Source organism: Pseudopipra pipra, unplaced genomic scaffold, assembly GCF_036250125.1.
Source record: "Pseudopipra pipra isolate bDixPip1 unplaced genomic scaffold, bDixPip1.hap1 HAP1_SCAFFOLD_507, whole genome shotgun sequence".
In the NCBI taxonomy this organism is placed as follows: Eukaryota; Metazoa; Chordata; class Aves; order Passeriformes; family Pipridae; genus Pseudopipra; species Pseudopipra pipra.
In genome coordinates, this window is record NW_026990990.1 from 1 (window position 1) to 14,001 (window position 14,001).

The window sequence follows — 14,001 nt, forward strand, 5'->3', positions numbered from 1 at the left end:
CTCCCTCTGCCTGGACGACCTGCTGCTCCAAGTGCCCTGCCTTACTAACATGGCACACTCCTCTTTGCCTGCTCAAATTTCTATCACCCAGAAACCACCTGGACTCCACCCCCCGCTCAGCTGATTATGCCTCTCAAGGCAGCCGGGCTGAGCTCGGAGCAGTTTCTCCCCGCAGTTTATATCCCCCACAAACGCCCTCAGCTGCATTCAATGAGGAGATGATTAGAGCTTGCAGTGCAGCTCCGTTCACCTGGGCTGAACTGAAAGGAGCTCCTCCATGAAGTAAAAATCTCCGAGGAAGAACCTCAACTCGTCTCCTGGTTACCTCACAAGGTCCTTAGGTGCAGATGAGCTGATGTGGCTTGCTCGAATACCAGGAAACAGACCACTTACTCCCCACAGAGTGCCCAGGCTGCGCCACACACTGCACCTGAAAGCCAAACCTCACAAGCTTTCTGTCCCGGGAAACAGGGCTGCTGTCCCCCCCTTTGGTCAGCCCCGCCCCGCCATTGCCGGCCACCCGATCCAAACCCGATCCAAATGAGGATTCTCCGCAGGGAAAAGGTGCCAGCACAGAAAGCCCTGGCTGCCCACGGAGCGCCCAGGCTGTGCAACACACTGCACCTGAAATCAAAACCTCTCAGGTTTTCTGTCCCGGGAAACAGGGCTGCTGTCCCCCCTTTGGTCAGCCCCGCCCCGTCATTTTAGTAGCCCCCCCAAAACCCGATCCAAATGAGGATTCCTCGCAGGGAAAAGGTGCCAGCACAGGAAGCCCTGCCTGCCCACGGACACCCCAGGCTGCGCCACACACTGCACCTGAAAGCCAAAGCTCACAGGCTTTCTGTCCTGGGGCACAGGGCTGCTGTCCCAATGTTTCTTGCAAATCCCACCTTCCCGCCTTTGCCAAGTTAGGCAATATCAGCCTTTCCTTGGCTATGAGAAGTTTCCTTTATTTTTAAAAAAGCAGAATAATTCCAAGGACCGTCTGCTAAGCAGAAGCAGGGGGGTGACAGAAGGCAGTGGGGTGTAAGCCCTGCTGGTCCTCCAGCTTTTCCCTTTGCCTCTTCCTGACCTGGTTGCTGTTTGTCCTGCCAGGCCAGGGATCCTGAATCCCTCCAAGGGTCCTGGAATTGATGAACTAGAGGTGTAACTGAGGCTGGGCTTTACCCCAATTAAAGAGGAGGTGCTGAACCAGCCCAGCATACGGAACCTCTGCCCTCATAGAGCAACTGGGAACAACTAAGGGGTTTTACAGAAATGCCAGTAGGATAAAGGGTTTGGATGAGCTTTCCCAGCAGCCAGTGCCCTGCTGTGTCTGCCCACAGATCCGTTTTCTGTCTGTATTTCCTGCAGCCGACTCCAAGCAGAATGGGATGGTGTCTTAAAAGCTGGTGGGGTGGGAAAGGGGAAGATCTGTGTTAATTTACAATTCCACAAGATTATCCTTTCAGTCTGTTTTACTTTTGGAGTGTGAAGGACAAGGGGAAGTGGGGTGCAGTGGGGAACCAGTGGAATCTACCAGGCAACCAAAACTAAGCTGGACAATGCTTTTCTCTTTTTCCTTCTTTTCTTTTCCCCGTTCCTACAGAAACTATGTGAAGGATAATTTTAATGTGTGGGAGACGATAAGAGAGAGAGCAGTGGGAATGTTCTAAGAGCTTTTACACGTTTCTTTCACAGTCTGACTGCCCCTATTCAGAAAAAGTCCCAAGTATTAAAATACCAATGGACATCATGGAGCAGGAACCTTTCCTAAGTGATAGCAAACCTGCTGACAGTGAGTAGAACTAACCTCTCACATGCCTGCTTGACTCTGACTTGCACTACAAATATATATCTATATATTTAGAGTGATTTTTTTTTAATTTTTTAATCTTTCCTTTTACTTGAGAAGTACTTTTTCTTGTTCTATTCTTTTTCCTCTCTTTTTTAATTTCCAGGCCTCTGCTTTATGACAGATTTTGCTTTTGTGAGCTTTTTGTTTTGTTTTGGTTTTTTTTTCCTTTGCTGGTTACAAAATCAATGTTGTTCCTTCTGCTGCCTCCAGCTTAAGTGCTTTTCTCCCCTCCCCTCCCCTCCCCCTTGGTGTTAACCTGCTGATGGTGGGATTTATTTTTTTCCTCTGAGTCTGGTGTTCTGGATTTGCAGCGCTGTCCTGTCACTGTTTGTTTCCTTAGGTGCCAAGCAGTTGCAAAAAAAATCAGCACTTAACAGAGTAATTAATTATTTGTGTCATTAAGCTGCCCAGGCAGGGATCAGTTGGTCATTAACTTATTTCCCTTCTTAGATGATTTGCTTTTGTGCTCTTCTCTTGGTTTTAATTTCTCATGTTAATATCCATAAATGCTGATTGTAATCTTTATTTTCAGTCATTCCCACTTTACATTTTCCTCTTTTAAGTGAGGAATCACAGCTGACCTTGGCTTTTTTGCCTTTGAGCTGACTTTTTAATATACTAAGGGTGTCCTATACTGTTTTGTTGTGAGTTGGGAGGGGAGAAATACAAATCAGAGCAATAAATTAGTGCTGCTGCCAGACTGGTAATTCCTGGGAGTAGGACCTAAACCCCTAGGTGATAAATCCTTAAATTATCCTTCGGGTTTAAGAGCTGGGACCCAAGTCCCTTTCCTTTTGGTGGCATAGAGAGGCCTTGGGCAACACGGAGCATTGCTCTGTGGGTTTTAGATACAGAAGTATCTAAAAGTTCTACCTCTTATTTCTAGATGCCAGGCTTTCTGTAAAAGATGTATTGTACCATATATAATGTGATTTTTACAAAAAACCAAACCCACCACACCACAATCTCCAGGACGTGGCACAGGGCTGGATCGGTTCCATTAACACCTTCTGCTCCGAAGCATCTGGCTGCTTTAGGGTTATGTTGGTTTTATGGGTTTTATTTTTTATGAGTAATCTTTGCTGTGAAGGAGACGGGATGTGATCCGCATCCTCCTGCATCCCACACCATCATCTGTGGAATTTACCCGAAATCTTGGCTACTCAGCTTCTCGGCCCCAGACCCGGCAATGCAGCAGGACCAAGCAGAAAACGTTTCAAATATTATTAAAGTGATTTTTTTTCCCAGTAATATAAACCATGAAATTCCTTATAACATTATAGTATTTTACAGTTTTATGAAGCTTTCTATTGTGACTTTTATGGAATCAAAAGATGAAATGATGAGATACTTTAGCATTTATATTTTTCAAAATGAAATGTATACTGAAAATAAAGTAGCTTTATGCATTTATGGGAGAGTTCATGTCCATTTTCGCTCCTTATGTGTCGAGTCTTGTCTGACCGAATTGAGATCTGAGGATCACTGTGGTGGTATGGGGGAGTGGCTGGCAATTTGGAAGCAGGCGTCATTGGTTCGCCTGGATTGCCAAGGAGCAGCACGGAGATGAGCCCACTGGTGCCAGGGGTGCCACCTCCTTCAGGAAGCAGGCGGTGGGTGCAGGGGAGATGCAGCAGGTGGAGACCATGGAGAGGAAGGTCCTGGTGGAGACCATGGAGAGGAAGGTCCTGGTGGAGCCCAGGAGCACAGGCAGAGGCGCCTGGCTGTAGCTGCTGCCGTACTCGTCCAGATACCTGCGGCAGGGGCGGGACGAGGAGACCCGGCACCCCGGGATCGGGAGCAGGAGCTGCGGGATTTAGGGGCGTTGGGGCTGCCCGGGGATGGGAGCCCTCTCCGGCTACCGGGAACGGCGAGTCCGCACTGCAGGACTTGACCGACAGGGCCGAGGACTGCGGGAGGGACAAATGGTTATGGCCACCCACGACACACTCTCTCATCCCAGCCGTGGTTTGGGGTCCATCCCCCGCTTTTGGGTCGCGCCCCGGGGCTGCAGTCCCGGCCGTGCCCACCGGGGTCACCGCTCTCCCGTGCCAAGGCACAGCCCCGGCTCCCCCGGCCCGAGCGGGACCGTGTCCCGTTCCCTGGGGGTTCCCAGCCCCAATCCCACCTCGGGGGGAGAGGCGGCACCGGCCAGGACCCGCAGCGGGCACGGGCGGGGCCCGGGAACGAGCCCCGGGAACAAACCCCCGAGCACGGACCCCAGGGAACGAGCCCCTGGACTTAAGAGTAAGGGGTTTGAAATCCTCAAAAGCTCAGTGATGACAGAACAGTGTCACTGCCTTTATCAGCTCATCTCTAAATTCAACATGGCACAAGAAGCTGTGCAGAAATACCCATCTCAACAAAGATCTCCCAGAGCAGTTCGAATCCAAGGGTGCTTCACTTCAGCTGTGCACAAGCACCACTCCTGCTCACCTCCGTGCTGTGTTTGACAGAGTCTGACAGAACATTCCTTTGGGGAACCTGCTGGTTCCTGCTCACGAGGAGGCTGATACATCAGACTTACTGCCTGAGGTACAAAACACTCTCCAGAGTAATCACCCCAACAACTGTATCAGATAGAAACACATCCTTAGAAATAACAATTGCAATGCCAGGGTTTCATGTTTTAAACTCTCTGTCTCTCCCTCCAGAGTTCTCCTGGGAATGTAGGGATGGTGTTTAAGAGCAGCATAAGGAAAACTGACAGTCACTGTTCCACACTTTCCAGGATAGCAACACTGCCAAACTGAGCTTGTAACATAGACCCTCTCAGGATAGTTTGTAGATCTCATTAAATGCTAATTCTTCATGAGAAGAATCAGGACAGGGAGGCTGATTTAACACCTAGAGGGATTCGTGGGCTACAATGAGGACACTGACCACAAGCCTGGTGCTCCTGAAAAGAGCAGGTATTGACCTGACAAGTGCCTCAGATCGATCTGTGACAAGAAGTGGGAGGTGGAGTTGGTACCAGAGTCGCTGTCCCTTCACACACAGTTAGTCAGTGGCCTGCAGAAAAGAAGGGGGTTCCTGCCTGCTGCTCTGCCCTGTCACTGCCCCGTTCCCTGGGAAAGTGCAGCTCTTGTCACTGCAGTGTAAAGGTGGGGAAAAGGCAGCGAGAGAAAGGCAGCCCAGCTTGGGGGGTGACCCTCCCTTCCTTCAGCTGCTGGGAAACGTGGCCGGGGGTCCCTCAGAGGCACTCCAGCTGAGGAGCTGCACCACTGCCAGAGGGACTTGGCAGTGACGGGGCAAGGGCAGCTCCTAAAATGCCCAGCTGGAGGAACGAGCTGCCCAGGCCTCCGCACCAAGCCCTGTGCAGGGCACTTGGGCTGCTGGGGAATGGCCCAGCAGGGAGGTTCTGCTCCTGCCAGCCCAGCTGTTGCTGCCAACCGCATAGGAGGGGAGGTATTTTGTCAGGACAGTCGCTCATGGAACGGGTTGCCTGGGGAGGTTGTGGTATCCCCATCCGTGGAATGTTTCAAACCATGACTGGATCCCTCCCTGAGCAGCCCGGTGCGATCCCATTGGTGACTGTGGCCTGAGCAGGAGGTCAGACTTAGAGACCTTGAACTGTCTCTTCTGACCCAGATTCCTCTACAGTCCTGCAGCAGTTCTGGCTTCCTACAGTCCATGAGACCTGTTGGTTCCACAGTCTGCAGAGAAGCTCCTTTGCCCAGCAGGCAGTCCTGGAATGCCCAGCCATCCATGGCAGAGATTCCCAGAGCTGCCACATGCCCCAGCTGTCCCTGAGCCCCAGCTTTGGCCTCAGCACTGAAACGCTGCCAGGACCTGTCCCTGCTGTGCAGGTCCGTGGGGCTGCAGGACACGGTGTCACACAGCACACACGGCCACTGGGTCCTGCCAGCTCCTCCAGCCTGTGCTTCCTGATTGCCGGGGATTTTAGGGGCCACCTGTCTCCAGGGATGGGCAGGGAAACAGAGATTTCCTGTGACAGGGAGCAAGATTTCCTGTGACAGGGCCTTGCCAAGGCAAGCAAATCGCCTGGGCTTCAGGTGCCCGTGTGCAATTCCATCTCCAGGCTGTCTCCCCCAGCAGCAGGTTCCTGTCCCCAGTTCCCGATCTCCCTCAGCTGAGCGGGCGGGGCGGGGCCGCAGGGCCAGGCGGGCTGGGATTGGGCGGCGGCGCTCGAGCGCTGATTGGGCAGCGCTGGCGGCCCGCGGTATAAAGGGCCGGCGGGGCGGATGCGGTCGGTTGTGTGTGAGGGCTGAGGGTGGTGCCCCGCTGCTGCCCGGGCTGCGGAGGGGGAGAGCGCCTTGGCCGCTGGGTTATGGACCGGGGGAGCCGGGGGGCGTTTAGGGGCGCCTTGTGCTGGGCAGCGGGGGCCGGGTAAGCCCCTTCCCTGCCGGGTGACCCCGGGGGAGCCGTGGCAGGGCTGCGGGGCTGGTTGTCTGAAAAAGGTGGAAGCTCTGTTGGCCTCTGTTGACACCTGCACCAAAGGAGATGCAAATTTTCCCCCTCTTGGTTGCAGGCTTCACAAAGCTTCACAAGCTTCCTTTCCCAGGAAAGGAAGTTTTAGATTCCAACTCACCTTTATGCTAAAGGTTTCCTTGTTCTCTCAGCAGGATGTCGAGTGCCACCGTGTCCCTGAGGTTCCCCTTTCTGCTGTTGGGAGAGCACAAGGTGGATGGAGAGGATCCCCAGCCATCTGCAGGCAAAAGGGACTCGCACAACTGCAGTTTTCCTACAGCCCTCATGAGAGGGGCTTTGAGGGTACCATGGGTAATGTGCCAGCTCTCCTGCTGGAGTCTTCATCTTCTGCTATATTTGAACATAAAGAGTAAAACAAAAGTCAGGTGTGTTCTGGAGTATGTTACACTCGTGCAAAGCTCCATCCCTCTGTTTATTTTCTGTTCTGGAAAGCACAGTCTGGGGTTCCTGGGCACTCCCTATTAAATGATTCCATGAAAATAATTTTGTACTGAAAGGAGAAAGGAGCTGTCTGTGGGAGGTCAGATGTCCCTGAAAAACCTTGATGTTTTTTCACTCAGTAAGCTCTTAAAATATCTCAAAGTGGGTAGGAATGCCTGGCTTCTAAAACTCACCAGCTGAGTCTTAGAGGCTTCTTTGAAGAGCTGAGTTCAGGCAGCAGAATTGCCCCCCCAGGAGGGACTCTGTGCCTGCTCTCCCGTGGCTCCAAGGGATCTCTGGCCCTTCACGCCGGCACCGAGATTTTCTCGGGAAGGGCCTCAGATCCCCGGACCAGTCTGGGACACAGGCAAGATCCCCCTGCATTTTAGGACCAAATTGGGCCCCCCTGGAGGGACAGTGCTGTTGGTACCCCCCGGGTTGGGGCACCCCGAGGACTCCAGCGCGCACCGAAAGGATTATTCGGGGAGATCCTCGGGGTGCCCGGCCCTGGGGAGCTCAAAGCAAGGTCCCTGCAATGGATTCAGGCATTGCTGAGAGTATCCCAGGGGTAGCTGTCCCTGCTAGACATGGAGCTCTCTAATGGACTGTAATTGGGTTCTAAAAGTGGTGCTCCAAGTGCCAAAGCAGTGTGGGATTGGGATTAAGAAATGAGCAGTGATGGTCCAATTGGCTGTTTTCTCTTGAATGTAATGGTAAGAGCTGCAGGAGTGCCAGGTGTGTGTTCCAGTCCCCAGCATTTGGTTTGCACATGTCCTGGTCAGACACAGGTCCAACTTCTCCAGTCCTTAACACAACAAAGAGGGAATGAAGGACTGGCAGTGTTAAGGTGATTGGTGTGACAGGGGTTAAACTGGGAAAACATTAGGGAATTCCTCGGTTGGTCTATTTGCCAGACTCACCCAAACCTGTGTTAGGAAGAGATGGACTGGAAAAGTTGAGGAAGCAATGAAATGGAAAACTGGGGATAATGAAACTGTAATTGCTGCAACTAAATGTGTCCAAGCAGCAGCTCTTGTTGTGCAGGGAATAACTCCTGTCAGCAGCAAGGTCCCGACTGAAGTGGCAGCTGCAGTTGTTCCTGTGGTGTGGGCCAGTGGAACTCTAGGAGAGTGGGAGAGGGCAGAACCTGTGGGTATTACCCCTGATGTGGGATCTATATGGGTAAGGCAAACCCAGTATTCTTTAAAATCAGAATGCCAGCTTGGATTGGTTGCAGTAACAGCTAAATTGGCTCATCCTGGTTTGCTTGTAGGACGTGAATGCAAGAACCTGCCAAGTAAACCAGTGGCCAAGATGATTGATCAGTGCAGGACCTGAGAGAACCCCTGTAAGTGACAACCTCGAGTAGTTTCCAGTACTGGATTGAAAAGATGGCCTTTGCTGCATCTGCTTGAGCAAGGAAAGCCAAGAAACCTTTGCTTTGGCAGGAGAAAATCCAGAAAGCGGGAAGGAAGAAAAGAAGCCCCCTGACTCCTCCTGAGCCCCAGACAGCCCATGAACTGCCTTGCTGGGAATGGTAGGATGGGGTGGACTCTGGATTGCTCCCTCTGGATGTGTGGTAAGACTGTTCTGCCAACTTTTCCGACAGCCTGTAAGCATTTGCTGCCTTGGTTAGATGGTGCAAGGGCAGCCTTTAAGCAGCTAAAGCATTCCCTGAGGAGAGCTCTGGGTCTGCCAGATGTCTCAGAACTGTTGGAATCATCTTTGGTGGGGAGGGCAAACAAAGGCCAAGGTGTGCAGTGACCCCCCTGAGAAGGGACTTTGAGTTAATGGCATCCCTGCAAGTGAACTTTGTGGGCTGTTCCCCCTGTAGGGCAGGTGATAGTCCCAGCTACAGTGATGGGAAAAATAGTTAAAAGAGAGCCCCAAAAGCTGGAAATCCTCTTGGAGGCTCTTGGCAAACAGAGTTTTCTGAGTTCCCCCTGAAAGAAGAACAGTGATAGTTTTGAGTGGTGGTAGATCCTTTGAATAGATAGCCTTGAGTGTGTCCTTGTTGCACCAGTAGGCCTTGTCCAACTCCCCATCTTCCAGGAGATACACATATTAAAGTTTAAAATGATCCTTTTCCTAATCCTTTGTTGTCTTGAGGCTCTCCCCTGCAGGAACTCCAGGAACTCCTGGTGCCACCTGGGCCGATGGATTGGACGCCCCAGCCCCTCCGTTCCTGCCCAGCCCCTGGGTCCGTGTCCAGTGGTGGCACTGCCAGCCCTGCAGGTGAAGTGGGAAGGGCCTTTCCAGGTCTTGTGGGTCACATTGATAGAAGCTAAATTTGCAGAAAAAGGACCTGGGGTCTGTTATTCTTGACTTCAGAAAGCTCCTTTTGGTTGGTGAGCAGGACAAAGTGGATCCTTCAGAGTTCCCATCCGTGTTTGTGTCTCAGCCTGTGTTAGGATTCAGGGCTGTAGCTGTTGTTGTCACTGAGGAGTCAAACTCTGCTTTAAATAATGAGACACTGGCCTGATGGCCAAGTGTGAGGAAAAAAGGGGGAATGATATCTGAGTGTTGAGATGTAACAAGATCTGATCCTTTTTGCAGTGGGATGTAGCCTGGAAACTGCAGAGAGCTGAGCCAAGGGATTGAAAGGGACCAAGCAAGGGAGGTGAAGAAAGAAGGAAGAAGGGAAGTGAGGCATGAGCCAAGCAGCACCAAGTTGCTGTGTAAGCAGGTGAGTTGTGTTGAGGTTCCTAAGGCAGGCACTGAGGACTTTGAGGGCTCCAGACAGAGCAGACCTGGGAAGGCCCTCGGTGACGCCCCTCTGAGACCTTCGAAGTGTAGGCGTGTATGGTAATGAGTGTTTGAAAATGTCCTGACTGTGGAACAGGAATGCAGGGAAGGAAAATGAATCCTCCTGTAATGCTGACCCCTCCCATCATCTGCAGTGGAGATAGCTCTGTGTGCCCTTTGGGAACTGATTGCCAGGACAACTGGTGGGCTGGAATGATTCAAGAGCATAGGAATACAAGATTGCCTGGCTTCTGAAACTCACCAGTTGTGTCTCAGAGGTTCTTGTAAGAAATTTTAGACAATACCTGAACTTCTAGTGTGTACTTCTGAGTTCAGTTGGAAAGAGATTGTCCAGGGAACAAGTATCTTTCTCATTCCAAGAAGTTGCACTTGATGAACTTCCCCTCTGAGCTGATGCCCTTGGCAGGAGAAGTGCTCAGCAAGGAGGCTCTTTGCTCCTAGGCAGGAAGAAAGGCCAGTGCCCTTCCTCCCCAAGGCCCAGCCCAGCAGGGCTGGCAGGAGCTGCTGGTGTGGCTGCTCTTTGGGTTCTCAGCTGTGGCTGTGGGGTGGTGACATCGTGTTCCTGCCTGTGCTCCAGGGCAGCCAAAAGCCCCAGCCCAGCCTCTGGGCCTTTTTGGGAGCCTGAGCTATTGTAGTACTGGGGATGGGGGTTTGGGTTTTTGTTTCCCTAAAAGTAGAACCATTGGGGGGGATCTCTTATCTCACAGTTGTTGTTGTTTTGATATCTTAATTAATTACAACTTGAGAAGAAAACCTTGTGTAACTTAGGAACTGACTTGCACTGGTTACACTGAAAGTGCCAAGGAGTTGTAGTGTCCACTGGATTGTTTGTATTGAAGCAGTTTGGTGTTTACAGAGGGATAATAACTCCTGTCAGCAGCAAGGTCCTGACTGAAGTGGCAGCTGCAGTTGTTCCTGTGGTGTGGGCCAGTGGAATTCCAAGAAATGGACAAGGACAGAAGCTGTAAGAATTACCCCTAAGCCAGAGTCTCTCCTGGTAAGGCAAACCCAGTATCCTTTAAAATTAGGAAGCCAAACTGGATTGGTTGCAGTAACAGTTAAATTTGCTGATCATGGTTTGATAGTAGAATGTGAATGGAAGGACCTGTAAAGAAAGGAAAAGGGAAAGATGATGGATTGCTGGGAGCAGGGGCTGGCAGACAGTGGGATGGATGTTTGGTTGTGTTTGGGAATGAGCAGCTTGACCTGCCCAGGGTTGTCTGTGCTGGGGGTGGGTTTGGGTCCTGTGTGGCCACAGGTCTGTGCAGCAGCTGGAGCCTGGGCAGGTCTGGGGGCTGTGGTGTGCCAGGCTGCTGAGTTTGTTTTGCCTGTTTCCTTGGAGTGTCCCAGTGTCCCTGCTTGGCTGTTTGTTGCCCTGCAGGCAGAAGAGCCCAGGCCTGAGCTGGCTGAGTGTTGGTGTGAGCCAGAGTGGGTGTCCCTGCCCTGGGGCCAGTCCCCAGAGCTGCCTTTGGCATCCCCTGCTGAAGGGTGGGAGCTGCCCAGAGCCAGCAGCATCCAGCTGGAGGATCCAGGAGGATGCAGCTCTGCTTTGCTGGGAGGTAAGAGGTGGGGTGCAGGAGCTGGCAGGGGTGTTTTGCAGGCAGAGGGAGGGCAGGAGCAGGAGAATTGCAGGTGCAGCAGCTGGGTCAGTGCTGGATGGAGTCGGGGCTGGGAAAGGGCCCTGAGTGTCAGGGCAGGGGAGAGCCCAGGGTGGCCCTGGGAGCCCTGGGGCTGTGAACAAGTGCAGTGGGCAAAGGAATGGGCACTGGAGAGCTGGGCAAACAGCTGGAGGAGTTGCAAGGGGAACCAGGAGACTGGAATGCAGGAGCAGCAGCTCCCTGTGTGTGTGTGTAGAACCAGGTGTACTGCAGCCCTGAGTGAGGTGGGAAATGAACCTCAGGAGGCTGGGAACAAGTCCCACACACTGGTTAAAGTGGGATGGAGTCTTGCCAAGTGTCTGAAAAGCTTTTCTTCAGTGTTGCTTTATCAGTTGAAAACTGAAGTGATTGTCGAGGTGTTGGCAGTTGTTTTCCTGTGTCTTTGGTGAGGTGTTGACTCAGTACCTTTCTTGGAGCTGCTGTTGGATGAAGAGGTGCCCCCAATTGACCTGTAAGGTCCTTGTTTTTCTTCCCTGCTTCTCCCAGCTTGTCCAGGAGATGGAATTCCAGTGCTACAGTCTGGGTGGGTCATGGTGCTCCCAAAAGGAGCCTTTGTGCCTTCAGGACAAGTTTTGGTGCCACTGGAGCTGCTGGGAGAAGCATAGGGTTGGCAGTGAGAGGCCTGGAATGATGTTGGTGTGGTACAGAAGAAATGAGCAGTGATGGTACAATTCACTATTTTCTCTTGAATGTAATGGTAAGAGCTGCAGGAGTGCCAGGTGTGTGTTCCAGTCCCCAGCATTTGGTTTGCACTTGTCCTGGTCAGACACAGGTCCAACTTCCTCAGTCCTTAACCCAGTAGAGGGAGAATTAAGGACTGGCAGTGTTAAGGTGATTGGTGTGACAGGGGTTAAACTGGGAAAACATTGGGGAATTCCTGAGTTTGTCTGTTTGCCAAACTCACCCAAACCTGTGCTAGGAAGAGATTGAGTGGAAAAGTTGAGGCAGAAATGAAATGGAAAACTGGGGATATTGAAACTGTAATTGCTGAAACTAAATGTGTCCAAGCAGCAGCTCTTGTTGTGCAGGGAATAACTCCTGTCAGCAGCAAGGTCCTGACTGAAGTGGCAGCTGCAGTTGTTCCTGTTGTGTGGGCCAGTGGAATTGCAGGAGAGTGGAAGAGGGCAGAACCTGTAGGTATTACTCCTAATGTGGGATCTATATGGGTAAGGCAAACCCAGTATCCTTTAAAATCAGAATGCCAGACTGGATTGGTTGCAGTAACAGCTAAATTGGCTCATCCTGGTTTGTTTGTAGGATGTGAATGCAAGAACCTGCCAAGAAACCAATGGCCAGGATGATTGATCAGTGCAGGACCTGAGAAAACCACCTTAAATGACAACCTCGAGCAGTTTCCAGTATTGGATTGCAAAGATGGCCTTTGCTGCATCTGCTTGAGCAAGGAAAGCCAAGAAGCCTTTGCTTTTGAAGGAGAAAAACCTGAAAAGCAGGAAGGAAGAAAAGAAGCCCCCTGACTCCTCCCTGAGCCCCAGACAGCCCATGAACTGCCTTGCTGGGAATGGTGGGACAGGCTGGACTCTGGATTGCTCTCTCTGGATGTGTGGTAAGACTTTTATACCAGCTTTTAAGAACAGCCTGTAAGCATTTTCTGCCTTGGCTAGATGGTGCAAGGGCAGCCTTTAAGCAGCTGAAGCATTCCCTGAGGAGAGCTCTGGGTCTGCCAGATGTCTCAGAACTGTTGGAAGCATCTTTGGTGGGGAGGGCAAACAAAGGCCAAGGTGTGCCGTGACCCCCCTGAGAAGGGACTTTGAGTTAATGGCATCCCTGCGAGTGAACTTTGTGGGCTGTTCCCCCTGTAGAGCAGGTGATAGTCCCAGCTACAGTGATGGGAAAAATGGTTAAAAGAGAGCCCAAAAAGCTGGAAATCCTCCAGGAGGCTCTTGGCAAACAGAGTTTTCTGAGTTTGCCCTGACAGAAGGACAGTGATAGCTTTTGAGTGGTGGTAGATCCTTTGAATAGATAGCCTTGAGTGTGTCCTTGTTGCACCAGTAGGCCTTGTCCAACTCCCCATCTTCCAGGAGATACACATATTAAAGTTTAAAATGATCCTTTTCCTAATCCTTTGTTGTCTTGAGGCTCTCCCCTGCAGGAACTCCAGGAACTCCTGGTGCCACCTGGGCCGATGGATTGGACGCCCCAGCCCCTCCGTTCCTGCCCAGCCACTGGGTCCGTGTCCAGTGGTGGCACTGCCAGCCCTGCAGGTGAAGTGGGAAGGGCCTTTCCAGGTCTTGTGGGTCACATTTATAGCAGCTGAAGTTGCAGAAAAAGGACCTGGGGTCTGTTATTCTTGAGTTCGGAAAGCTCCTTTTGATTGGTGAGCAGAACAAAGTGGATCCTTAGGGTAAAGTGGGAATGATATGTGCATGTTGAGATGTAACAAGAGCTGATCCTTTTTGCAGTGGGATGTAGCCTGGAAACTGCAGAGAGCTGAGCCAAGGGATTGAAAGGGACCAAGCAAGGGAGGTGAAGAAAGAAGGAAGAAGGGAAGTGAGGCAGCAGGCAAGCAGCACCAAGTTGTTGTGTCAGCAGGTGAGTTGTGTTGAGGTTCCTAAGGCAGGCACTGAGGACTTTGAGGGCTCCAGACAGAGCAGACCTGGGAAGGCCCTCAGTGAAGCCCCTTGGAAACCTTCTAAGGGTAGGTGTGTGTGGTAATAAGTGTTGGAAAATGTCCTGACTGTGGAACAGGAATGCAGGGAAGGAAAATGAACCCTCCTGTAATGCTGATCCCTCCCATCAGCTGCAGTAGAGATAGCTGTGTGTGCCCTTTGGGAGCTGATTGCCAGGACCCCCGTGGGGCTGGGATCATGGCAGGGTGTTGTAAGCAAGGAATGCCTGGCTTGTAAAACT

The 14,001-nt window shown here is 51.7% G+C and overlaps 1 long non-coding RNA gene across 1 annotated transcript; it reads left to right on the top strand.

The window, feature by feature from the left end:
• Positions 1-10,078: 10,078 nt before the first annotated feature.
• On the top strand, positions 10,079-11,788 carry LOC135408520 (uncharacterized). Its single transcript, XR_010427664.1, has 3 exons — positions 10,079-10,472; positions 10,857-11,034; positions 11,620-11,788. It is a non-coding gene; the product is annotated as an uncharacterized LOC135408520 (long non-coding RNA).
• The last annotated feature ends 2,213 nt before the right edge of the window (positions 11,789-14,001 follow it).